Source organism: Carcharhinus amblyrhynchos, chromosome 6 (genome assembly GCF_965287045.1).
Source record: "Carcharhinus amblyrhynchos chromosome 6, sCarAmb.v2.hapA, whole genome shotgun sequence".
Classification (NCBI taxonomy): Eukaryota; Metazoa; Chordata; class Chondrichthyes; order Carcharhiniformes; family Carcharhinidae; genus Carcharhinus; species Carcharhinus amblyrhynchos.
In genome coordinates, this window is record NC_137329.1 from 3,183,896 (window position 1) to 3,209,141 (window position 25,246).

Below are 25,246 nucleotides of genomic sequence, written 5' to 3' on the forward strand. Positions count from 1 at the left end.
CAATATATTCCAATTCCAAAGTACGATTCATAAGAATGTAAGAACATAAGAAATAGGAGCAGGAGTAGGCCATCTAGCCCTTCAAGCCTGCCCTGCCATTCAATAAGATCATGGCTGATCTGAAGTGGATCAGTTCCACTTTCTCCCCATAACCCTTAATTCCCTTGCCTACCAAAAACCTATCTACCCGTGATTTAAAAATATTTAGCGAGGCAGCCCCCACCACTTCAACGGGCAGAGAATTCCAGAGATTCACCACCCTTTGAGTGAAGAAGTTCCTCCTCAACTCCGTTCTAAACTGTCCCCCCCTCTCATCTTGAGGCTGTGCCCTCTAGTCCTGCTGTCCTTTCTGAGCGGGAAGAATCTCTCTACCTCTACCCTATCCATCCCTTTCATTATCTTATATGTCTCTATAAGATCCCCCCTCATCCTTCTAAACTCCAACGAGTACAGACCCAGTCTATTTAGTCTCTCTTCATAGGCCGACCCCCTCATCTCCGGTATCAGCCAAGTGAACCTCCTCTGCACTCCCTCCAAGGCCAAAATATCCTTGCGCAAGTGCGGTGACCAAAACTGCACACAGTACTCCAGCTGCAGCCTCACCAGTGCCCTGTACAGTTGCAGCAAGACCTCCCTGCTTTTATATTCTATCCCCCTCGCTATAAAAGCCAGCACCCCATTCGCCTTCCTGATCACCTGCTGCACCTGCAGACTGGGTTTTTGTGACTCGTGCACAAGGACCCCCAGGTCCCTCTGCACCGTAGCATGCTGCAGCTTTTCGCCCTTTAAATAGTAATCCCTCCTACTATTATTCCTGCCAAAGTGGATAACCTCACACTTGCTAACATTGTACTCCATCTGTCAGGTCCTTGCCCACTCGCTCAGCCTATCCAGATCCCTCTGCAGACTTTCCACACCCTCCGCACAATTTGCTTTTCCACTCATCTTTGTGTCATCAGCAAATTTCGTTACCCTACACTCAGCCCCCTCCTCCAGATCATCTATATAAATGGTAAATAGCTGAGGGCCCGGCACCGATCCTTGCGGCACTCCACTAGTCGCCAACCGTCAATCCGAATAGCACCCATTGATACCAACTCTCTGCCTCCTATTAGACAACCAATCCCCTATCCACGTTAACACCTTACCCCCAACTCCATGCCCCCTAACCTTCTGAAGCAACCTTTTGTGAGGCACCTTATCAAATGCCTTTTGAAAATCGAGAAACACCACATCCACCGGTTCCCCTCTGTCTACTGCACTAGTCACATCCTCATAGAAATCCAATAAATTCGTTAAACACGACTTCCCCTTAACGAATCCGTGCTGCATCTGCTCCATCAAACCATTCTTTTCTAGATTCAATAGTGGTCCCTTTAAAGTGCATGTGTTTGAGCATTGAATCAGGCCAATGGTTATCTCCTCATTCAAAATGTCTCCTGACACTCCAGTTCAAACATCAGTAAGTGAGACATTAGCCAGCGGTTAGTATCAGTGGAACGTACACAACAGAAGTCAATGCCTTTCAAGAAATTTTAAGGGAAAAGTAATTCTAATTTTGTAAAGTCAAAGCATCCAGAACATCTTTCAACATTTTTTTAAATATTAATTATTTGTGGGACATGGCTGTCACTGATTGGCCAGTGTTTATTACCCAGTCCTAACTGTCCTCCATTTCAGATGTCAAAGAACAAAGAACAATACAGCACAGGAAACAGGCCCTTCGGCCCTCCAAGCCTGCGCTGCTCATGATCCCAACAAGACTATTGATTTGTATCCCTCTATTCCCAGTCTGTTCATGTGTCTATCTAGATAAGTCTTAAACGATCCCAGCGTGTCTGCTTCAACCGCCTTGCTTGGCAGTGCATTCCAGGCCCCCACCGCCCTCTGTGTAATATACGTTCCCCTGACATCTGTGTTGAACCTTGCCCCCTGAACCTTGAACTTGTGACCCCTTGTGTTTGTCACCTCCGACCTGGGACAAAGTTTCCCACTGTTCACCCTATCTATGCCCTTCACAATTTTATATACCTCTGTTAGGTCACCCCTCATCCTCTGTCTTTGCAGGAAGAACAACCCCAGTTTGCCCAATCTCCCCTCATAGCTAAGACCCTCCATACCAGGCAACATCCTGGTAAACCTTTTCTGTACTCTCCCCACATCCTTCTGGTAGTGTGGCGACCAGAACTGGATGCAGTATTCCAAATGTGCCCTAACCAACATTCTATATCGCAGCAACATCATATGCCAACTTTTAAACTCTATGCCCTGTCCAATAAAGGCCAAGCATGCCATATGCCTTCTTCACCAGTGCTGCCACCTTTAAGGATCTGTGGACCTGCACCCCCAGGTCCCTCTGTGTGTCTATACTCCTGATGGTTCTGCCATTTATTGTATAGCTCCCCTCTACATTAGATCTACCAAAATGCATCACTTCGCATTTATCTGGATTAAATTCCATCTGCCATTTCTCCGCCCAATTTTCCAGGCTATCTATATCCTGCTGTATTCTCTGACAATGTTCATCACTATCTGTAACTCCAACAATCTTTGCGTCATCCGCAAACTTACTAATCACATGAGCTACATCTTCTTTTAAATCATTTATATATATCACAAACAGCAGAGGTCCCAGTACAGAGCACTGCGGAACACCACTAGTCACAGACCTCCAACCGGAAAAAGACCCCTCCACTGTTACCCTCTGTCTTCAATGGCCAAGGCAGTTCTCCACCCATCTAGCTAGCTCACCTTTTATCCTGTGAGATTTAACCTTTTGCACCAGCCTGCCACGAGGGACCTTGTCAAACGCTTTCCTCAAATCCATTTAGACGACATCCACGGCCCTTCCCTCATCAATCATTTTTGTCACCTCCTCAAAAAACTCAACCAAATTTGTGAGGCATGACCTCCCTTGTACAAAACCATGCTGTCTATTGCTAATGACATTATTCAGTTCTAACTGTGCATATATCCTATCTCTAAGAATCTTCTCCAACAATTTCTCTACCACAGACATCAAGCTCACTGGCCTATAATTACCTGGGTTATCCTTGCTACCCTTCTTAAATAACGGGACCACATTTGCTCTCCTCCAATCCTCTGGGACCTCACCTGTATCCAGTGAAGAAACAAAGATTTCTGTGAGAGAAATCAGTTTCTGTTAGAGATGTCAGTCGAGAATCAACCACATTGCAGTAACTCTGGAGTCACAGACTAAGTAAGGACATCAGATTTCCTTCCCTAAAGGACATTAGTGAACAGATGGGTTTTTCCGACGATCAACATGGCCATCAGTAGATTCTTAATTCCAGGTTTTTTTTATTTAATTCAAATTCCACCATCCAGCGTGGTGGGATTTGAACCCAGGTCCCCAATGCATTAGCTGAGTTTCTGGATTAATAGCCTACTGACAATAACACGAGGCCATCACCTTCCCATTTGACAGGTTGTCTCACTTACCTAAAAGATGCCAATTGATTCAGGAGAAATAAGATTTAAATATCAATTAAAAATGTCAACTTGTCTCATCTCACTGTCAAAATCCATTCCATTCGATAAGTAGTTCATCCTCGATGCAGAATGACAGGCAAGCTTTAATTCGGGGGAAAACAAATTAAGAAGCAGGCCAGGGGCCAGCTCCTAAAGCTCCAGTGATCGTGGAAGATTTGTCTTGGATGAGTGCAAATTTACTTCTGGAATTCAGAAGCTCCATCATCAGCCTTGTGAGCGTAAAATGTAACCTCTAGTTTCTATTTGCTACGACTGTTAGTTCATCTGACCAATCCCGTGCCGGATCCAAAAGCATCCGTATGTGGCCATTCCCATCAGTAATTGAACATGAAATGTTTGCGAGAAGGTTTTGGGTGAAATTCTAATGAGCTGATGAAGGGAGGTCCAAAAATAACACAGAATATATTTCTTTCAGTCCCGCAATACTTCCTGAGACTGTTTATTTCCATAATGAAGAGATTATCAGACGTTGTGAGTCACCAGACCAGGACTACTTTGCGTTGCATATGCTTAGCTATTGAAAATGCAGAGTGCGTCTTCTGTACGTCTGACTGTGTAACATGGCATAATGTTCAAAGGTCTGGAACTTCATTCTGAAAAGCTGTGATACCTTACTAAGTAGCTTGCCCTTTCTTCAGTCTGCCTGCATCACCTCACTATTCCCCTAATTGACATGAAATATAGAGTGTCTCCACATAACTACAAGGTATCATAAGGCAATGCAAGAGACTAATCACTAATTCTGCCATTAAACCTTGGTGGAATAATTGATGCTGTCTCCTACTTACAGAACCATTGATTTCTTTTTTAATGCAAGTTCAAATCTACTATGGTACCGACAGGCACCAAAAGACTGTCTGCAGTAAGGCTGTCGGAATAGCAATTTATTGAAGCAACTGATGTGACCCACCTCCATTCCCTTGACCAGATAGTAAATTATTCTATTCATTAATAACATGGGTTTAGACAAGTGGCAGATGAGTCACTCCGTAGTACTTTTTTCAGGCGGTTTCACTGCATTTTCAGCACATGTCCCCATTACATTCATTCATCACCATGCGCACATATTATTACATGTGACTGCTTCTTCACCAATCAGTTCAGTTCAGACAGTTTCAATCAACTTTTGTGTTTTGGGACAACAATGTATTGTCCTCAATACAGTCAAACCAGATCATACACAGCTGCATCAGCCCATTTCCTAAAACTGTGTACTCGGCACTGACTTTGTGCTAAAGTGTAAAATAAGAGCGAGAAAGAGTGAGAACAGGGGAAAAGATGTTGTCTGCTAGCTACCAGGCAGAATGTAATTGAAAGCCTCCTTTACATTGGCCACTGAGGTAAATGAAGAGCAAATGCAGGGCTAGATCATAACTTTGCTAAATATCTCCATTTCAAATGGACACAAGAATTGGGTAGCACAGTGGTTGGTGCTGCTGTCTCATAGTGCCAGGACCTGGGTTTGATTCCCAACTTAAGTTACTGTCTGTGTGGAGCTTGCACCTTCTTTCCGAGTCTGTGTGGAGGTGCTCCAGTTTCCTCTCAAGGTCCAAAGGTGTGTGGATTGCCCATGCTAAACTGCCCCTTAGTATCAGAGGGAACTAGCTAGGGTAAGTACACGGGGTTATGATGCCTGTGTGGGATTGTAGTCAGTGCAGACTCAATGGGCTGAATGGCCTCCTTCTGCAATGTAGGATTCTATGATTCTGTGAAAAATGAAATGGAATAAGACAAGGCTGCTTTTTCTGTCAGAGCTGATTCTTCCAATAATCACAACTGGGTCAGTAACAATGGGATTGCACCCACTAGTGTACATCAGTATATCAGTACACAGTAGAGACTCGGTTTGATACCTGTGTAACAATGGACATTTGACAGTGTGGGGCAGGTGATGGTGTAGTGGTATTGTCTCTGGACTCACAACCCAGAGAGCCAGAACAGTGCGATGTGCACCCGGGTACGATTCCTGCCACATGGTGAAATTTCAATTCAATAAAAATAGTCTGGAGTTTAAAAAAAAATCTAAGGATTACTTTTGTCAATGGTCATTCATTAATGTCCTTTTGAGAAGGAAATCTGCCATCTTTACCTGGTCTACGTGTCACGCTAGACCCACAGCAAAGTGATTGACTCCTAACTGCCCTCTGAAATGGCTGAGCAAGGCACAGTTCAAGGGCAATTAGGGATGGGCAATAAATGAATCACTCAGCGATGTCCACGTCTTATGAATGAATTTTTAAAATAAATCTTTGATGACAGCTGTCTCACCCTGCCTTTAAGCCTGGCAACTGTCTCCTATCCTGTGTAACAGAGCCAATGTTTTGGCCTTGGAGGGAGTGCAGAGGAGGTTTACTAGGCTGATGCCGGAGTTGAGGGGGTTGAGCTATAAGGTGAGGCTGAATAAACTAGGCTTGTACTTGTTAGAGTTTAGAAGAATGAGGGGAGATCTCATTGAAACGTATAAGATGATGAATGGGATGGATAGGATAGAGGTGGAGAGACTCTTCCCGCTCAGAAAGGACAGTAGGACTAGGGGGCACAGCCTCAAGATAAAGGGGGGGCGGTTTAGAACAGAGTTGAGGAAGAACTTCTTCACTCAAAGGGTGGTGAATCTCTGGAATTCTCTGCCCATTGAAGTGGTGGAGGCTACCTCGCTAAATATTTTTAAGACGCGGGTTGATGGGTTTTTGATAAGAGAGGGGATTAAGGGTTATGGGGAGAGGGCGGGAATGTGGAACTGAGCCACGACAGATCAGCCATGATCTTATTGAATGACGGGGCAGGCTCGAAGGGCCAGATGGCCTACTCCTGCTCCTTATGTTCTTATGTTCTTATTACCAGTAACCAAGTCACTTCTGTAGCTTGAACCTACAATGACTATTAATGACCTATCTGGGGACTGGTACTTCTCATCTGAGCTAGGGTGCTCAAGATGACAGGGAAACAGAGGCACTCTCAGTGTAAGTCCCAACCAATGGCCACACACTGCCATGATCTCTAGCCTTGGAATGAGTGAGCAGAAACTCCACATTGAGAAAGCCAAGTGGAATTTCACAACCTAACCACTGTGGATTCAAAGCTGATCCTGGTTAATGCTTGATATGCATTGCAATCGTCAGAATAATTAAACCAGATCGTACAGAGCTGCATCAGCTGACTGCCCTGTGGTAGGTACTGACTTTTTGGTAAAGTGTCAGATGAGAGTGAGAACACAGGGGGAAAAGGTGTTCTCTGCGAGCTACCAGGCAGAATGTAACTGAAAGCATTGTTTACGTTGGCCACTCTCTGAAAATTCACAAAATTTTTTAAGTTGTTGGTCTCGATGGGGATTATAACAATGCCCATCAGTATTCTCCTCTATGGCACCCCATTGAGGTGGCAGGTTTTGTTGATGACCTCATCCTCCAGGTAGCTGGTAGACAAACATTCTGTATTCCTGACATCATTTCCCAAGGCCTTGCATCGCTGTTGGGTTTCCAGAGACTTGGAAATGCTAGTCGGCCATAGTTAAACCTGAAAAGGGCTTCTCACCTTATTAACTTGTTTGAAATGTCAACCCATCTCCTGAAAGTGCTTTGGCCACCTACCCCTTGCCTTGATTGATTAGCGTTTTGGAGCGGGAACACAGTACATTTCCATTTATTGTCCATTTAAACTCACCCCCCTCCCCCCCCAACCCCCGTGTCCACGCACACATGAGCAGTTGGCGCTGCTCTCTCATAACGCCACAGACCTGGGCTCCAATCTGGCCCCGAGTGACTGTCTGTGTGGAGTTTGCAGGTTCTTTTCGTGAATGCGTGGGTTTGGTCTGGGTGTTCCAGTTTCCTTCCACACTTGAATGGTCACGTTAAATTAGCCCTTATGTGGGGTTAAATGGATAGGGCCTGGATGGAATTGTTATCAGTGCAGGTTCAATGGGCTTTCTCTGCACTGTAGGGATTCTGTGATTCTTTTCTATGGTTCTACAAGCACCTTCAGCCAATCCCACCCACTGATCCATATTAAAATTCCTCTCTTTTTCAGTTTTGCTTCCCACTTAAAACAATATTTTCTACAAATATAAACAGATAGCAAAAGTTTCCACAAATATATAAAATGAATAAGTGTGGCTAAAGTAAACATTGGTCCTTTAGAGGATGACAAGGGGGGTGTAATAACTGGAAATGAGAAAATGAGGCACTGAACAGGTATTTTGTGTCGGTCTTCACAGTGCAAGATACAAATAACACGCCACAAATTGATGACAGGAAGGCTACGGCAGGTGAGGACATAGAAACTATCATTATCACAAAAGAGGTAATGGGGCTAAAGGTAGACAAGTATCCTGACCCTGATGGAATGCATTCCAGGGGGAGATGGCAGGGGAAGTAGCAAATGCATGAGTGGTAATTTACCAAAATTCGTTGGAGGGTGGTTCCAACAGACTGCTCATCAAGGTAGATAAATCCCCAGGGCCTGATGAAGTGTATCCCAGGATGTTGTGGGAGGCTAGAGAGGAAACTGCAGGTCCCCTACTCAAGATATTTGAATCATTGATAGTCACAGGTGAGGTGCCTGAAGATTGAAGAGGGGCAAATGTTGTGCCTTTGTTTAAAAGAGCTGCAAGGAAAAGCCTGGGAACTACAGACCAGTGAGCCTCACATCTGTGGTGGGTAAATTGTTGGAAGGTATTTTGAGGGACAGGATCCACAGTCATTTAGAGACGCAAGTACTGATTAGGAACCGTCAGCATGGCTTTGTGAGTGGAAAATCATGTCTCACAAATTTAATTGAGTTTTTTGAAAGGGTAACCAAGAAAGTAGATGAGGGCAGTGCAGTTGATGGTACCGCATGGTAGGTTGTTGCAAAAGTTAAATCTCATCTGGAGTACTGTGTACAGTTTTGGTCTCCTTATTACAGAAAGGATATACTGGCACTGGATAGGGTGCAGAGGAGATTCACCAGGTTGATTCTGGAGTTTGAGAGGGTTGGCTTATGAGGAGAGACTGAGTAGGCTGGGGCTATACTCATTGGAATTCAGAAGAATGAAGCAAAATCTTATAAAAACATATAAGATTATGAAGGGAATAGATAATATAGAAGCAGGGAAGTTTTTCCACTGGCAGGTGAAACTAGAACTAGGGGGCATGGCCTTAAAATAAGGTGGAGCAGATTTAGGACTGAGTTGAAAAGGAACTTTTTCACACAAAGGGTTATGAATCTGTGGAATTCCCTGTCCAGTGAAGCAGTTGAGGCTCCCTCATTGAATGTTTTTAAGACAAGGATAGATCAATTTTTGAACAGTAAAGGAATTAAGGGTTGTGGTGAGTGGGCGGGTAAGTGGAGCTGAGTCCACAAAAAGATCAGCCCTGATCTTACTGAATGGTGGAGCAGGGCTCAAGGGGCCAAATGGCCCAATCCTGCTCCTAATTCTTAATGTTCTAATAAGTAACGGACTGAATGATGGGGCTGGTCAACAGGTGAGTCTGCTGGAAGCAGAAACTACCAATAATTCAAAAAGGCAACTGGATGCGCGCTGGGAGTAAATAAAAGTACAGGGTTGAGGGCTAGAGCTGGAGAATGGGGCTGGCTCGGCGACCTTACAGGGGACCGACAGAGTCTCCAAATGCCATTCTTCATAACTCAAAGAACGCTGTGAAATTTCACAGTTCTTATTGGTGGAAAGTATAGAGGAATGCACTTTTGTTCGGAGGAGCACAGTGTTTCAAACCATGACAGTAATTAGTAGTTAAGTTTCATGTTTCCTGTATTACAACAGCGGACAACACTTCAAAAGTACTTAATTGATTGTAAAGCATTTTGGGATGCTCTAAATTAGTAAATGATGCTATATAAATCCAAATTCTTTCTTTTCTAATAAACAAATTTAAGGTCAGCCAAAGGTTATCCTGATACGTTACTATTATTCTACCGGGAGATGGAAGTTAAAATTGCCGAAATGTTACAGCTCCCTCGACTGGCAGATGGTGCATGTTCACACCCATTGCCATTATAGTCAGCACTGCGGAAGATGCTTTTTCAAAATGCCTAGTCAAGATCGTTTCATCACTGCTGCAGAGCACTGGCCAATATCAGCTCTGCTTCTCATTGATATTGTCAAATTATTCCACAGCTACAAACAAATTAAAGCACCAGAGACTGGCACAGCCGAACTGGCACATATTGGGACAGATTAAAGGTTAAATTTGCAAATGTTGAGTTTCAGAAACAGTTGAACGTGGGTTGAATCTTCTCCAGAATAAAAATAACTTCCGACTAACGTGCAATCTTTCATCGTTCTGTCACGTTCCATCTCCGGTAATCAGCTCTTTGTATTTGCTTAAGGCTCCTAACGTCATTAATCTTTTACACGCAACCTGCCTCCTGTCCCTGACTGCTGACTGAATTCAAGGGAGTTAATCAACGGAGTGTGACTGTCTCCTGAAACATAGCATCCAGGTACCTCTCCCCTTCCCTGATACGTCGCAGTGTCCAAAGCCTGGACTCCAGCTCATCAACTATGAGCGGAAGTTCCTTGAACAAGCAACACTTACTACAGGTGTGTTCACTAGGGATCAAAATACATTCACCAGTTCCAACATAGTGCACGAACAACACATTACATGGCTCTGCATTCCATCCCCCATGGTGGCACAGTGGTTAGCACTGCTGCCTCACAGCACCAGTGATTCTGGTGCCATCCCTGCCTCCAGTAACTGTGCGGAGTTTTAAAGTTTTTTTTAAGTTTATTTATTAGTGTCACAAGTAGGCCTACATTAACACTGCAATGAAACCCTCTCGTCACCACACTTCAGCACCTGTTCAGATACACGGAGTGAGAATTTAGCATGGCCAGTGCACTGAATCAGTACATCTGCACATTTACCCCATTTTTTTCCCTCTGGATGCTCCAATTTCCTCCCAAGGATGTGTAGGTTGGATGGATTGACCATGCTAAATTGCTCCTTAGTCTCTGAAATAGGCAGTATTTCATTTTCCACTACCCAGGCATTTGACACTTGACAGACAAAACATTGATTTAAAAAAAAGATAACTGGATAATATCTGGTGAAATTATGTGTACGTGTTGCCAAGTTAGTAAAATGGTTGCTGATTTTTTGTGGCTGTTGTGTGGCAATCTAAATGCAAATGCACCCTGTTCCCCGGCATCAGCGAGGAGTTTGCATTCATGCCCTGGTGAATGTATAGCTGGATTTCTTTTGCTCGAGCTCCGAGTATATCTCAGTATTCTTTAGTGGCTCGATGATGTATATTTCCTTGCTCATCTTGTGCTCAATGTCTATCAGAGACCATTGGTCGATGAATAAAGGATTGGAGAAAAGATGATTAATTGAATAAATTCTACAAATGATCCTGAAAAACAAACGGAAGATGAAGACAAAACTCCACTGAAACCCAAGCTGCAACCTCAATACAATCCGGCAATTTGCTCGGGTATCCCAAATATCCAAAGGTAACATGGAGATGAGGGATAAGAGGCTGTGCTAAGGGGTGGGGAGGGAAACTGGTGGGGGGGAACAGTTGCCGGGGAAGAACTCCTGTAAGAGTTGGAGCAATTTGTAGGTGAAGATGACTCCAAAGTTGAGGAGACCAAAACTGCAATTCCATAACAGGAAAAGATTAGAAAATATATTCAAACTCTAACAATACAGTGGAGCAAAATGAAATGCGAAATATTTTGAAACATTACACTCAAATTGCCTAACCCACTCTTTTGAGGGGATGATACCAATTTGCTATTGACACCTCGGTATCCAAGGTAAGATCAATATGGCAGAGATTTTGATAAAGTAGAAGGACCCCAAACCATCCAATTTACACCCAGGGATGCTGGAGGATAAAATTCAAGAGGTGGATTTTGGAGCCTTGGCTATTTTGATGATGAAATCACAAACCCTGGTGATGTTCTGTAGTGTGGAAAGCAGCTATGGCGAGTGGCCTGGGGGTTTTCTGATCATAAACCATAAATCATTGTCAATCAGTTCAATGAAGGACTGTTCAAATCGACATTCGAAACCAAGGCCAGGATATCAAAACTAATCAAGGAAAGTGCAGGTCATGAGGTTAATATCAGTAAGAAGGAAAGTAAACAACTCCAGTTAGAAACTACACCCAATTGCTCAGTGTTTTAAAGAAAATTTACTCCATGAACCTCTTAGACGGTCTACCTTGGAAAATAAAGTCATGCTGTGAATATCAATGTGACTCTAAATTCTCCTTCTGAACACGATATTAATCTGACCCTGATTAAACGTGTAATTCATTGTGAAGTCAACTTCATTCTGAAGTTCAGTACCACCTATTCAATATTCTACCATAGATAGAGGATTGACTAACTGATACAAGACGGAGAGATTATGGTTGATCGTCCAACACAATATCCTGACCCCACCTTGTCCCCATATCCTTTGATCCCCTTTGGTCTAAGAGCTGCATCTAAACCTTTCTTTAAAGCATGTGGGGGTGGGATGTTATAGTCTCACTCGTCTCAAAGCTGTAAAATCCTACCCAAGGTCAACAGACCTTTCCATGGTCCGTTCCTTCACTCACTCCGATTCCCACGGTGGACGGGGCGGTAAAATTCCAGACATAACGTTTTGGCCTCAAACGTTTTCTGTGGTAACAAATTCCACTGGTCCCCATTCTCTGGGTGAAAATGTTTCTCCTCACTTCTGTCCTAAAAGATTGACCTTTTATCCTTAGACTATGGGTTTGGGAATCCCCCACCATTGGCAACATGCTTCCTGAATTTACCCTGTCTAGTCCTGTTCGAATTTTATAGGTTTTTATGAGATTCCCTCCTCATTCTTCTAAACTCCAGCAAATATAAAACATAGAACACAGAACACTACAGCACAAACAGGCCCTTTGGCCCACAAGTTGCGCCGATCATATCCATACCTACCAGGCCTATCTGTAACTCTCAATCCCATTAAATCCCATGTACTCATCCAGAAGTCTCTTAAAAGACCCCAGCGAGTTCGCCTCCACCACCACCGACAGCAGCCGATTCCACTCACCCACCACCCTCTGAGTGAAAAACCTATCCCTGACATCTCCTAAATATAATCTGAGTTGACTTAATCTCTACTTACATGTCATTCTCACCATCCAGGAATCAGTCTAGTAAACCTTCTCTGTACTCCCTCTATAGCAAAAACATCCTTCCTCAGATAAGGAGACCAAAACTGTATACAATACTCCAGGTGTGGCCTCACCAAGGCCCTGTATTAATGCGGCAAGGCATCTCTGCTTTACTGCTCCTTTTTTTGCTTCTCCCATTAAAATATTTCCCAGTTTACTGTGGACAGTTTCATGAATGTGCCGAGTGACAGACAATAGCAAGGACGTAACAAAACTAACAGTTTAGAACAGTAAAACCAGCATCTTAAATGTTATTTCACATGATTTGAGTCTCTCAGTAATGAGCTGAGCAGGTTGAAGACAGGCCGGAAGAGTGCTTTGTCCCGTTATTAGTAAACACCTTAGTTAGATGATCGAGCCATCAAGAGAAGGCATATGTATGTTAATCTTTTAGAACTACAGAAACTGAGGAAAATTGGAAGTATCTTTATCTCCAGGTGCTAAGAAAGCTCAGATAATTGAAAACATAGCAATGTATTTAAAGTTACCAGAGAGGTTAGCCAGATCCCAATATTTCGAGAAGTGAGGGAATCAAATGAACTAAACTTCAAGGAGAAAGCAACAAAGCAATTAAGAAGACGCTGTTGCAGGAAAGAGAGAAAAACGGGGACAGACAGAGAGAATGAGAGAAAGAGAGTGAGAGAATGAGTGGAAAGAGAGAGGGAATGAGAGAATGAGAGGAAAGAGAGAGAGAGAGAATGAGGGGAAAGAGAGGGGGAATGAGAGGAAAAAGCCAAAGAAAGAGATAAGAAGGGAATTAGAAATGCAGAAGTTAGCAATGGAAAAGAAAGAAAAGGAAAAGGATAAGGAGAGGGAGCATCAAATTAAACTGCGACAAATGACAGCAGGTACAGTGCTGAATGAGGAAGAAAGTGGTTCTGGACAGGAAACCCATGGGGAAATGTTCAGATATGTACAAAATCTCCCAAAATTTGGTGAAAAGGAAGCTGAGGCTTTTTTTGTGCTTTTAAGAATATAGCTAGACGAATGGGATGGCAACAAGACACTTGGACCTGATTCATACAAACTAAATCTGTAGAGAAGGTTAGTAAAGTATATGTGTCTCTGTCCGAGGAAAGGTTTGGAGACTGTGAGGCAGTGAAGAAAGCTATAGTGAGTGTCTATCAGCTGCTATCAGAGGCTGACCAACAACAGGTTAGAGGTGTAAGAAAGCAATCTGAGCAGACATACATTGAATTTGAAAGGATCAAACAAAATCAGTTTGATAAGTGGTTGCGATCACTGAAAATAGACAAAAGCTATGAAACACTTGAAGAGATTATTTTGCTGGAAGAATTTAAAGATTCATTGCATACAATGATTAGAAAACATGACAAGGAAAAAAAAGCTAGAATGGCCAGATAAGCTGCAGAGATTGCAGATGACTGTGAGTTGGTTCATAGAGAAAAGCTTTCCTTCAGACCCACTTTTAAATCGGAGAAATTTAGGGATGTGAGGAAGGATGGCCCAGTGAGAGAGATAGTGGTAGAAAGCTTCAAGGAGGCTTCATCTCCAAATAAATCAGAGTGTGTTGAAGGGGTGAGAAATATGAAAAGAGTCAGATGTTTTCCTTGCAATAAACTTGGCCATCATGTTGGAGACTAAAGAGTGGTCCTGTTGGGGCGATCAATCATTTATAGGACAAAGGGAACTTAAAACCCTGAGGAACCAGAGAACCAGTCTGGTACACCAAGAGAAAGGGCAGACAAAAGGGACGACGAGTATACGCCACTTGCACAGGGGCTGAATGACCAGATAGTGGTGGATGCATTCAAATATTTTGATAATATGTCCATGCAGATAGGATAGAAGAGGAAAGGAAATTAAAATATTACAAGATACCAATGCATGTTAATCCCTAATGTTGTAGGATAGAGATACATTTTGTCCAGAAGGGATGTTGCATCATAGGCATTGACACACAGCATTCACAGAGAAATAAAGGTGGCTGCAAGAAAATCCTCATTGAGAAGCCCCGAGAGAATCATCTTCGTGTCGTACCAGCTTCTTGTTTGACTGAAAACAGCCTCCAGTAAAAGTCTGCTGCTGTGGAATCAGAAGTTGGAAAAGATCCACTGTGAAAAAAGCAGTCAGATTGTGCACCTGGATTTTTTAGAAAGATCTTCAGGTCAAAGAGAAACTCTGTTTACAAAAACTGCCATTAGAATCTGTTTGCAGCTCAAGGGAAGAAGCACTTCAGACTTAATGGAGCATGAACTGATTACATCAACAACGAACTGTTTGATCTGCTCTGGAGCTACCAGTCAGAATAAAAGGTATCAGCACCAAATGGACCGTCAGTTCTCTGTGTAAACAAAACTTGGCTAATCTCCTCTTTGACCTGCTCTGGAGTTGTCAAATAAAGCAGTTTTATGAGCTGTCAGAGCAGCTGGTGTTCATTCAAGCTAGAAGAGGGGATTCCCCCAGTGAAACAGGTGGCTATAGGTCACTTTACATCTTTCAGAACTCTCTCAAAGCACAGAGATTCATATGGTTGCACTCATACAGTTGTCATTCTCTTCTTAGCTATATTTTCCCTTTTCAGCCTTAAACCCTTTGTTTTGCATTTTCTTTGGAATTTACACTTCCCAGGATATTAAAATGTTTTTTGTTGTTACGTGGCCACTATTTTTAATTGATAATTAACTTAATACTTTGCTTTATTTATTTATGATCTTTGCCAGTTTAAGATTTTCCTCCTGAAATGTAACAGCTAAACTTGAAATCACCTTCTCATCTCCTAATGCAAATTTCAATTCAGGCTGTCCCCTGGCATTCCATTTTAACTTTGCTCATATTCACATCAAATGCTTATCTTTACACCTAACCCCCTTTTGTGATTTAATGCTGATGATCTGCCTTCAGTTTAATTAAATTAATCACACACACACACACACACACACACACACACACACACACACACACACACACACACAGATCTATTTCTGAGTATACCACAGTGATATTGGGAAAATATGCTATTGGTTTACAGTAAGGGGACAGGATGTCAAGTGAGTAATGTACCGGTTGATAAGATGCTAGGCAGATAGGGTTGCAGAAAGGTAGGGTGGTATGTGAGGCAGGTGACAAGTGGATGAGGGAATAGATGCATGAGGTGGCAGGTGACTGACTAGGTGGATGTGGTGGTAGTTGTATCAGGTGCTAGGTGAGTTGGGGGAGGGTAGTTTGGTCAGGTCGGGAGGATGGTAGACAGAGTGTCCAGTGGGTAGTCGGGTAGTTTGGGGTGCTTTTGGTGCTTTGGGAGATCAATGTGAATCATTGGGATGGCGATGAGTTTTGTAGTTCCTGAGGAGTTAGCTTAGGATTTTTCTATCTATTAATCCCTGGGTAACTATCCAGGTAAGTCCCATGAAACTGTCCAAAGTCTCAGACTTCAAGTCAAATACGTTCACAAAGGGTCCTGGGGAATAGGGAAATTTCCCATCGGAAGGTGAAACATCCCAGGCAATTCCCACGGAGCTTAGTGTGCCAGGACTTTGGAGGGGTGCCAACCAATGAGATCTTGGGTTGCACACGCAGTCACCAACACTCCCAAGACGGAAGGATCTGGCCCAATCTGGTTATTATTAGCGACAGGTTCATGCGCTGGTGAGCTGTTAATTAAATCTGATTCATAACTCATTACTAAATCGAATGTGGAATATCCTTTTCTTATGACTCAGCAACCAGCCACTACATTCCCAAATCATGCCAGAAAAATATGAATACATCATTGCAGGGTGGGAATATGCATGACTGGAGAATAAGTACAAAGATAGCTTCAATTTTGTAGTTGGTCCGAACATTTATCACCACGATTGGATTCTTCCCCAGTCTCTCCAATACCCTTACAAGCTGCTTTCGGAGGTTTCTCAGCCTGGCGCCAGGTAAGTAACACACCAGGTGGGATCTCTGATCCTCACAGAAGATGTGACCCATTCTCCAAACTAGTGAATCCTCTCAAACCTTCCCTTCTCCTTTCTTTGGACAATTTCCTGCTCTAAGGTGGTCAGCATGTTGGCCATGGTTTTGTCAATTTCCATGCTGATTTACCCATGTACTTGGGATTAGGATAAGTTTCTGTGAATCCTCATTCTCCTTCTCACCTGGTTTCCTCCTACTCTGATCAATATCTGTCACGCCAAGCCTGGTCAGATCCTCTCTCTCTCTTCCTATGAAGTATGTTGGAGGCCCAGACCAATCTATTCAGATACACCTCGGCCTTCTTTACGTGCCAAAGGGGAGGGATGGCCTGGGAAAACGGGTTCGAATCCCGCCATGGCAGATGATGGAGTTTGAACTCAATAAAAAGTATCTGATATTAAGAATCTACTGATGACCATGGAACCATTGTTGACTGTTGGAAAAACCCATCTGGTTCACTAATGTCCTTTAGGGAAGAAAATCTGCCGTCCTTACCTGATCTGGCCTACATATGACTCCAGAGCCACAGCAATGTGGTTGACTTTCACCTGTCCTTGGGAAATGAGGGGTTGGCAATGACTGTTGGCCAGTGACCCCATGCCCCATAAATGAATAAAAAAGAATAATGTTTCTGAGAAATTTAACGCAGAGAGATTTCTGCAGAATTGTTGGTTCAATGCTCCCCAATAACTCATTTATTCTTCAGTCCAGATATACAGACTACTCTGCTATGTTGCAGTCCATATTTATTCATGGATAAAATCACAATGTTTCAGATAGGGATCAATCTGATTAGTTATTGGACCTCAGTTCTGCAGACAGAGACCTGAGACAATGTGAACTCAATACTTGGCAGGCAAAATTCAACTGGTGTAGACTCCCCAATAACTTGATTTGGACACTCTAAGGATGGTGATAGATTTCCACAAATATCAGATGTTTGGCTGATTGAAATTATATTGCTAGAGGCATGCAGAGTTAACGAAAGCATTTAATTTGTTTGATGCCGGCACAATTTTGCCCACATCCGTGCCAGTGACATACTGTACAGTTACAGGACAGATGTAACACATTTGTGTTGCAGTCCTTTGGGAAAGAATATTGTAATCTCCACCTCTGCATCCTGTCTGCACACTCTTCTGTTTCCATGGCTTTCCTTACTTTCTTTGGCAAGGTTTGGCTTTATTATAAATATAGCAGAAACATCACATTGGGTTACTAATTCCAGCAAAATACGTTCCTTCAAAATGTTCAAAAGGGGCAGCATGGTGGCACTGTGGTTAGCACTGCTGCCTCACAGTGCCAGGGACCCGGGTTCAATACCTGGCTTGGGTCACTGTCTGTGTGGAGTTTGCACGTTCTCCCTGTGTCTGCCTGGGTTTCCTCCAGATGCTCCAGTTTCCTCCCTCAGTCTGAATGATGTGTTGGTTAGGTGCATTGACCCAGACAGGCACTGGACTGTGGCAACTGGGGGAATTTCACAGTAACTTCATTGCAGTGTTAATGTAAGTCTTACTTGTGACTAATAAATTAACTTTTTTACTTTACGTTCCTGTGTCAAATTCTTTAATAAACAATAAACATTAAATAAGACTTTCTACTTTGTTTCTGAGGTTACTCACTAATAACAATCAGATATGTTATGAACCCAGCTTGGTAAATTGCATATTTTATATTTTTCGTTTAGAAACAGAGTCACAGAACAGCCAATTAAATTTTAACAAAATACTAAAACATTTATTAAACAAGAAAAGATTAATGATGAAACATTCCTCCTTTACATCAGCTATATATCTTTGCATGTATACACAAACTTGTTAGGATAACACAAGTCATTATTTATCTTTTTACTCTCAGTGAGTACACAGTTCTTGTTAACCAATGGGTGAAATGTGGTCAGACCCACCACACTCTAAAACCAAGTGGCAGATGCCAGTCAATACAATTTCTGTGGGTTTCTCATAACATTTCACTCTTTCCTTTTGGTATTCCTCTGCCTTGGATTGCCACATGCACCCACACAATCTCTCAGGTACCTAGCCACTCCAACTGAATACTGCAGATCCATATATAGCGAGAGCCTACTCCTGCTCCTATTTCTTATGTTCTTATGTTCTTATAGGCTGTATTAAGGTATCACCAAACTTTTGACTTATCTCAATTATCTGTCTTCCCGCCAAGCCAGCTTTAAACCTGACTCTTGCAGTTGTCTCTTTAACTCAGAATAATTTCTGTGCATTTTATTTGAATTATCCTGAAATGACCTTGTTCAACATCTTACCTTGTATTAAGTTGATCTTTCTTTACACTCGAGTGATGACTGTAACACTACATTTTGCACTCTCTCCTTTCCTTCTCTATGAACAGTATGTTTTATCTGTGCGGCGTGCAAGAAACAATACTTTTCACTGTATGTCAATACATGTGACAAATTAAATCAAATCAAAATCAAATCAAATTTTTGCTCTTTTCTCCTTTAAATCTTCCTGAGATATGTCTTTATCTACCTTGGTTTGGGGACTTTCTTTCACATGCTTTCATTGCATTCAGCTTTTTTGACTCTAGCTTTCAATTAACTCAAAAGATCTTGCTATCCCAGGGTGAAGCTGTAGTTGCTAAACAACAGCTTTTTTTTTAAACCTGGGGTTGCTCTTACAATGCAGGCAAAGTTTAAAGCAAAACTGAACTTGCACTTTATCTAACATGAAGCCAAACTGAAGTCTGAATCCTTCCTTTATTCATGAGTTGAGAAACAAAGTAAGGTTAAGCTTAAACATATACCTTATCAAGAGTACACACAATATAAATCAAAATTATTTGAACCAGCTATATTTCCTAACAGAGGAAGTTTTTCCCCATTACAGTTATTAGTGGGGCATTGTTTTTGGTCACTGACACTCCTTGCATCTAATAAACACAGGTTATTTTTCCTTTATAAACTTATTCTGAAAAGCAACTTTGCAAGATAGGTCTGTGAGCTTCCTGTTAAGTCTGAAAAAGAAAAGCCTGCACATACCAGTTTATATCGCAGAATATTTAACCTTCTGTCTCATCACATTTATGGTTGTGAATGAATGAAACCTTTGCCCCAAATGTAGGGACTGATACAAGGAATACAGAACCGGGGGGAAAGTCAACGAACCAATGGTGCAGGTTCACTGGCATCACATGGTTCAAGAGCAGCAAATTATCTGACATCATCGACCTTCAAAGTCACGATGGCAAATTTTGTCTCAAAGCACAATTGGTTTCCCCAAAAACCATGAGATTAGTTTAATATCCGACAGCGTACAGAGGATGTAGAACAAAGAATAATCATTGATTTTGGAGATTGCAAAGATGAGATTTTGCTGAAACCATTTACAACCTAAGTTACAGATACTGTGCAAACATCTTTTTTAAATTAACCTCAACTCAATGAAAACAAATCTATACTCAGATTAATGGCCTCTGGGTCCTCAGTCAGCACATTAAATCCATGTCATGTTTATAGATTTTCATGCCCTGGACAACCACATGTGGAGGAAGTCAGTTCCATTAGAGGAGAGGAGAGTTTGGGCCTCACTGTGGTATACCCACAAGACTGAAAGAGATTAGGCAAACAGTGGATGTACGTGAAGGCACAAAGTATTACAGATAAGCTTGCTGAGCTGCAGATACAAATAGTCACATGGGAATATGATGTTATGGAAATAACAGGGACCTGAATACTAAAAATTCCAGAATTAAAGGTGTTTAGAAAATATAGGGAAAGGAAGTAGAAGGCTGGCTGTAGTAGCTTTAAAGATTGGACGTTGGGAGGTCACGTGATCTGATTGCCCAATGTGGAATGAGCATGGAGGCCTTGGTGCTGAGGGTGAGCCAGAGTAGATCCTCGAGCTGGAAGTGTTAACGTCGTGGAAATACTCTGTCTATTTATATGCTGGTAAGTAAACCATTATAGTCCATTACTCTAACTGCTGGTCACCAATCCTTGCAGTCACTACACTGGCTACGAGGTAAATCAGACCAGCTCTGTTTGCAGTGAGGAATTTGATGAGAATGTCATTGCAGAGTGAATGAGATCAGTCCAAGCCTGAAAAAGAGGAAGAAGTCATGCGTCTCTTTGGGAAACTAAAAACCTTTATCACAGCCATTGACAACTGAGCACAGTATGTGGAATGGTTGCTCAGGGCTAAAGAAATAGAGAGGGGGAATAAGAATGGATTAGTTCAATTTGGCATCATGTTTAGCCCAACAGTGTGGGCTGAAGGGTCTGTTCCTGTGCAGTACTATTCTGTGTTTGAAATTTAAGAAGGGAATAGGTAGGTTTCTAAATGCTAAAGATGTCAAAGGGTATGGGGAGAGTGCTGGAGTATGGCATTGAGATAAAGCAACGGCCATGATCGTGTTGAATGGCAGAGTGGGTCAGAAGGGCTGAATGGCCTTCTTCTGCTCCTAGTTTCTAGTTTGATATGTTTTCCACAACTACTTTCAGAACTCCTCCTTCGCAAGTTTCAGAAACAACACCTGCTTTCACAGGAAAGATGCCAGTTATTACTTCAGCATCAATACCCTGCCAGCAAAGCTGCAATCATTAATATCCAAAGCAACAGCAGGTTAGGAGGCTTGATTTTATTGCCATCAGGGAGCAACACCAGTCTGGGGAAAAGAGGCATTGGGCGATGCTCATAACTATTGGAACATGCATTATCACGCTTTTAAAAATCTATCTGAAAGATCAAAACTTTGCAATCATCTGTACATAACACTGCGGCCTCACAGCGCCGGGGACCGGGGTTCAAATCCCTGCTTGGGTCTCTCTGTGCCGAGTCTGCACATTCTCTCCGTGTCTGCGTGGGGTTTCCTCTGAGTGCTTCAGTTTTCTCTCACATTCCAAAAGGTGTACTGGTTAGATGTATTGGCCATGCTAAATTCTCCCTCAGTGTACCTAAACAGGCGCTGGAGTGCGGCAAGAACATAAGAACATAAGAAATAGGAGCAGGAGTAGGCCAACTAGCCCTTCGAGCCTGCCCCGCCATTCAATAAGATCATGGCTGATCTGTCGTGGCTCAGTTCCACATTCCCGCCCTCTCCCCATAACCCTTAATCCCCTCTCTCATCAAAAACCCATCAACCCGCGTCTTAAAAATATTTAGCGAGGCAGCCTCCACCACTTCAACGGGCAGAGAATTCCAGAGATTCACCACCCTTTGAGTGAAGAAGTTCTTCCTCAACTCCGTTCTAAACCGCCCCCCCTTTATCTTGAAGCTGTGCCCCCTAGTCCTACTATCCTTTCTGAGCGGGAAGAGTCTCTCCACCTCTATCCTATCCATCCCATTCATCATCTTATACATCTCAATGAGATCTCCCCTCATTCTTCTAAACTCTAACAAGTACAAGCCTAGTTTATTCAGCCTCTCCTCATAGCTCAACCCCCTCAACTCCGGCATCAGCCTAGTAAACCTCCTCTGCACTCCCTCCAAGGCCAAAATATCCTTGTGTAAGTACGGCGCCCAAAACTGCACACAGTACTCCAGCTGCGGCCTCACCAATGCCCTATACAGCCGCAGCAAGACCTCCCTACTTTTATATTCAATCCCCCTCGCGATGAAGGCCAGCATCCCATTCGGGGATTTTCACAGTAACTTCATTGCCGTGTAAATAAATAATAAATAAACTAAAAAATAAACTTTAAAATCCTCGATGATTCTCAAACAATGTGTTAGATCAATTCCTCCTCAGGTATCCAAACACAACACCTTGTGTAACTAGTCAGAGACCAGTGCAGCGAAAAGTAGACACATCGGTTTTTAATTGTAGTAATTTGTAACTCAGCACACTTGCAAATGCCATTGATTTGTAGTTAATTAATTTGTAAGTACGTTTCCTCATACAATGCTGCAATTTTAGCTGCACTTTAATCATGTGATGGTGAAGGAAAAGCAATGAAATGAATTCCATTCAACGTTTTGTGAGAATGTCATTTAGCAATGGAAAAAGGAATTATTTAGTGCTGGTGTGAATTCAAAGCAAAACTTGTGTTTAACGGAGAGGATACACAGTCTATGCAACAGTTTGAATGAAGAGTAACCTACATTCATTATTAAACGGTTCCATTGCCCACGTGGCTTCTTGTTTATGGCTCCTAATGCCTCCAGGTTGCACTGTAACAGCACATTGCTTGGATAAATCTTTTCAGATCCAGGCGATTGAAACAAAAATGAAACACTTCCCTCATTCCTAATGCTAATTCTAGTGTGACGATCAAACCTTTCTGATCTAAATTCACATGCCTCGATCTCCCCAGTTTCGGAGAAATAGGCGGGAAGGCAAGTGGCGAGGATGACACAAAGAGCGATACAGACAGGTGGGGTGAGGGCAAAAAACTTGGCAGATGGAACATAATGCAGGAAAAATGTGAAATTGTGCACCATCGTAGGAAGAATAAAGGGGCTGAATATTATTTAAATGCAGCATAGAGGGGTATAAATTACTAAAAGCCAGAATCCAAGTTCATCAGGTACTAGAGCAGACAAATGGAATGTTGGCCTTTATTTCAACAGGAATGGAACACAAAAATAGGGAGGTCTTGCTCAAACTATGCAACACCTGAGTTTGATCACACATGGAATACTGTGTATAGCTTTGGTCTCCTTATCTAAGGAAAGATGTACTGACACTGGAGGTAAGTACAGAAAAAGTTTAGTGGGTTGATCTTGGGAATGGAGGGATTTTCTTCTGAGCACAGTTTGGGTAGGTTCAGCCTCTACTCATTGGAGTTTAGAAAAATGACCTCCTGAATGAATCTAAAGAGTTTCTACAAATACATAAAGGGCAAAAGAGTAACTTGGGAAAGAGTAGAGCCAATTATGGGTCAACAAGGTAATGTTAGGGAAAACTTCACGGCAGTAATGTGAGGGGATATATCTAAGAGGTTGCCTATATGGGTAGAATTGAGAAATAAGAAGGGGGAAATCACTTTGATAGGATTGTATACTAGCCCACAAATAGTTGGCAGGAAATTGAGGAGTAAATATGTAAGGAGATTACAGATAGCTCCAAGAAAAATATGGTAGTAACAGTCGGGGACTTTAACTTCCCCAACATTGACTGGTACAGCCATAGTATTAGAGGGTTGGATGGAGAAAAGTTGTTGACTGTATTCAGGAGGAATTTCTCGCTCAGTATGTGGATGGTCCGGCTAGAGAGGGGGCAAAACCTGACCTCATCTTGGGAAATAAGGAAAGACAGGTGACAGAAGTGTTAGTGAGGAATCACTTTGGGATCAGTGACCATAATTCCATGAGTTTTAAGATAGCTATGGGGAACGATAGGGCTGGCCCAAAAATTAAAATTCTAAATTGGGGTAAGGCCAATTTTGATCGTATTAGATGGGAACTTTCAAGAATTGATTGGGGGAGTCTGATGGCAGGCAAAGGGACGGCTGGTAATTGGCAAGCATTCAAAAGTGTGTTAACCAGGGCTCAGGGTAAGCACATTCCTTTTAGAGTGAAGAGCAAGCTGGAAGAAGTAAGGACTCCTCGATGACTCGGGATATTGAGGTCCTGGCCACGAAGAGGAGGAAGGCATGTGATATGCATAGGCAGCTGGGATCAAGTGGATCCCTTGAAGAGTATAAGAGGTGTAGGGGTAGAATTAAGAGAGAAATCAGGAGAGCAAAAAGGCAGATTGCTTTGGCAGATAAGGCAAAGGAAAATCCAAAGAGCTTCTACAAATACATAAAGGGCAAAAGAGTAACTAAGGAGAGAGTAGGGCCTCTTAAGGATCAACAAGGTCATCTAAGTATGGATCCACTAGAGATGGATGAGATCCTAAATGAATATTTCTCATCAGTATTTACTATTGAGGAAGGCAATGATGTTAAGGAACTTGGGGAAATAAATGGTGATGTCTTGCGGAGTGTACATATTACAGAGAAGGAGGTGCTGGAAGTCTTAAAGCACATCAGGGTAGATAAATCCCCAGGACCTGATGAAGTGTATCCCAGGAAGTTATGAGAAGCTGGGAAGGAAATTACAGGTCCCCTAACAGAGGTATTTGAATCATCGACAGCCACAGGTGAGGCACCTGAAGATTGGAGGATAGCAAATGTTGTGCCTTTGTTTAAAAAGGGCTACAGGGAAAAACCTGGGAAATGCAGGCTGGTGAGCCTCACATCTGTGGTGCATAAGTTGTTGAAAGGTATTCTGAGAGACAAAATAACATTTAGAGACACAAGGACTGATTAGGAACAGTTAGCATGGCTTTGTGAGTGGAAAATCGTACCTCACAAATTTGATTGAGTTTTTGAATGGGTAACCAAGAAGGTAGATGAGGGCAGTGCAGTTGAAGTTCTTTACGTGAACTTCAGTAAAGCCTTTGACAAGGTACCGCATAGTAGGTTAAATCTCATAAAATCCAGAGTGAGGTAGCCAATTAGATTCAAAGGACCCTATTATATCAGTTTGATCCTAAGAGCTGGGCAGACTTGAAACTGGGAGTGTTTCAGATCTGATTTTTAGACCCGTTCTCAGGCACTGCCACACACACACTGCCTCAAAAATAATGAGTCTGAATCACACTGCTGAATCCGGTGGGCAGGGATAAACGCACCAAAGCTCTGCAGCTCCGATCGGTGCCTCCAACTGCACATGCACAGAAACAAAACAATGATAGAATACTG

General features: G+C 42.6%; 1 protein-coding gene across 4 annotated transcripts in view; it reads right to left on the bottom strand.

The window, feature by feature from the left end:
- LOC145344395 (leucine-rich repeat-containing protein 4C-like) overlaps nt 1-25,246 on the bottom strand; it is a 1,050,741-nt gene that overhangs the window by 479,569 nt on the left and 545,926 nt on the right. The window contains exon 1 of one of the 4 annotated variants that reach the window (XM_080191524.1): nt 3,463-3,482. The exons of the other annotated variants lie outside the window; for them this stretch is intronic. The gene's annotated coding sequence lies outside the window, so the exon portion shown is untranslated. Of the gene's footprint in view, nt 1-3,462; nt 3,483-25,246 lie in introns of those variants that run through there. 4 annotated transcript variants of the gene reach the window in all.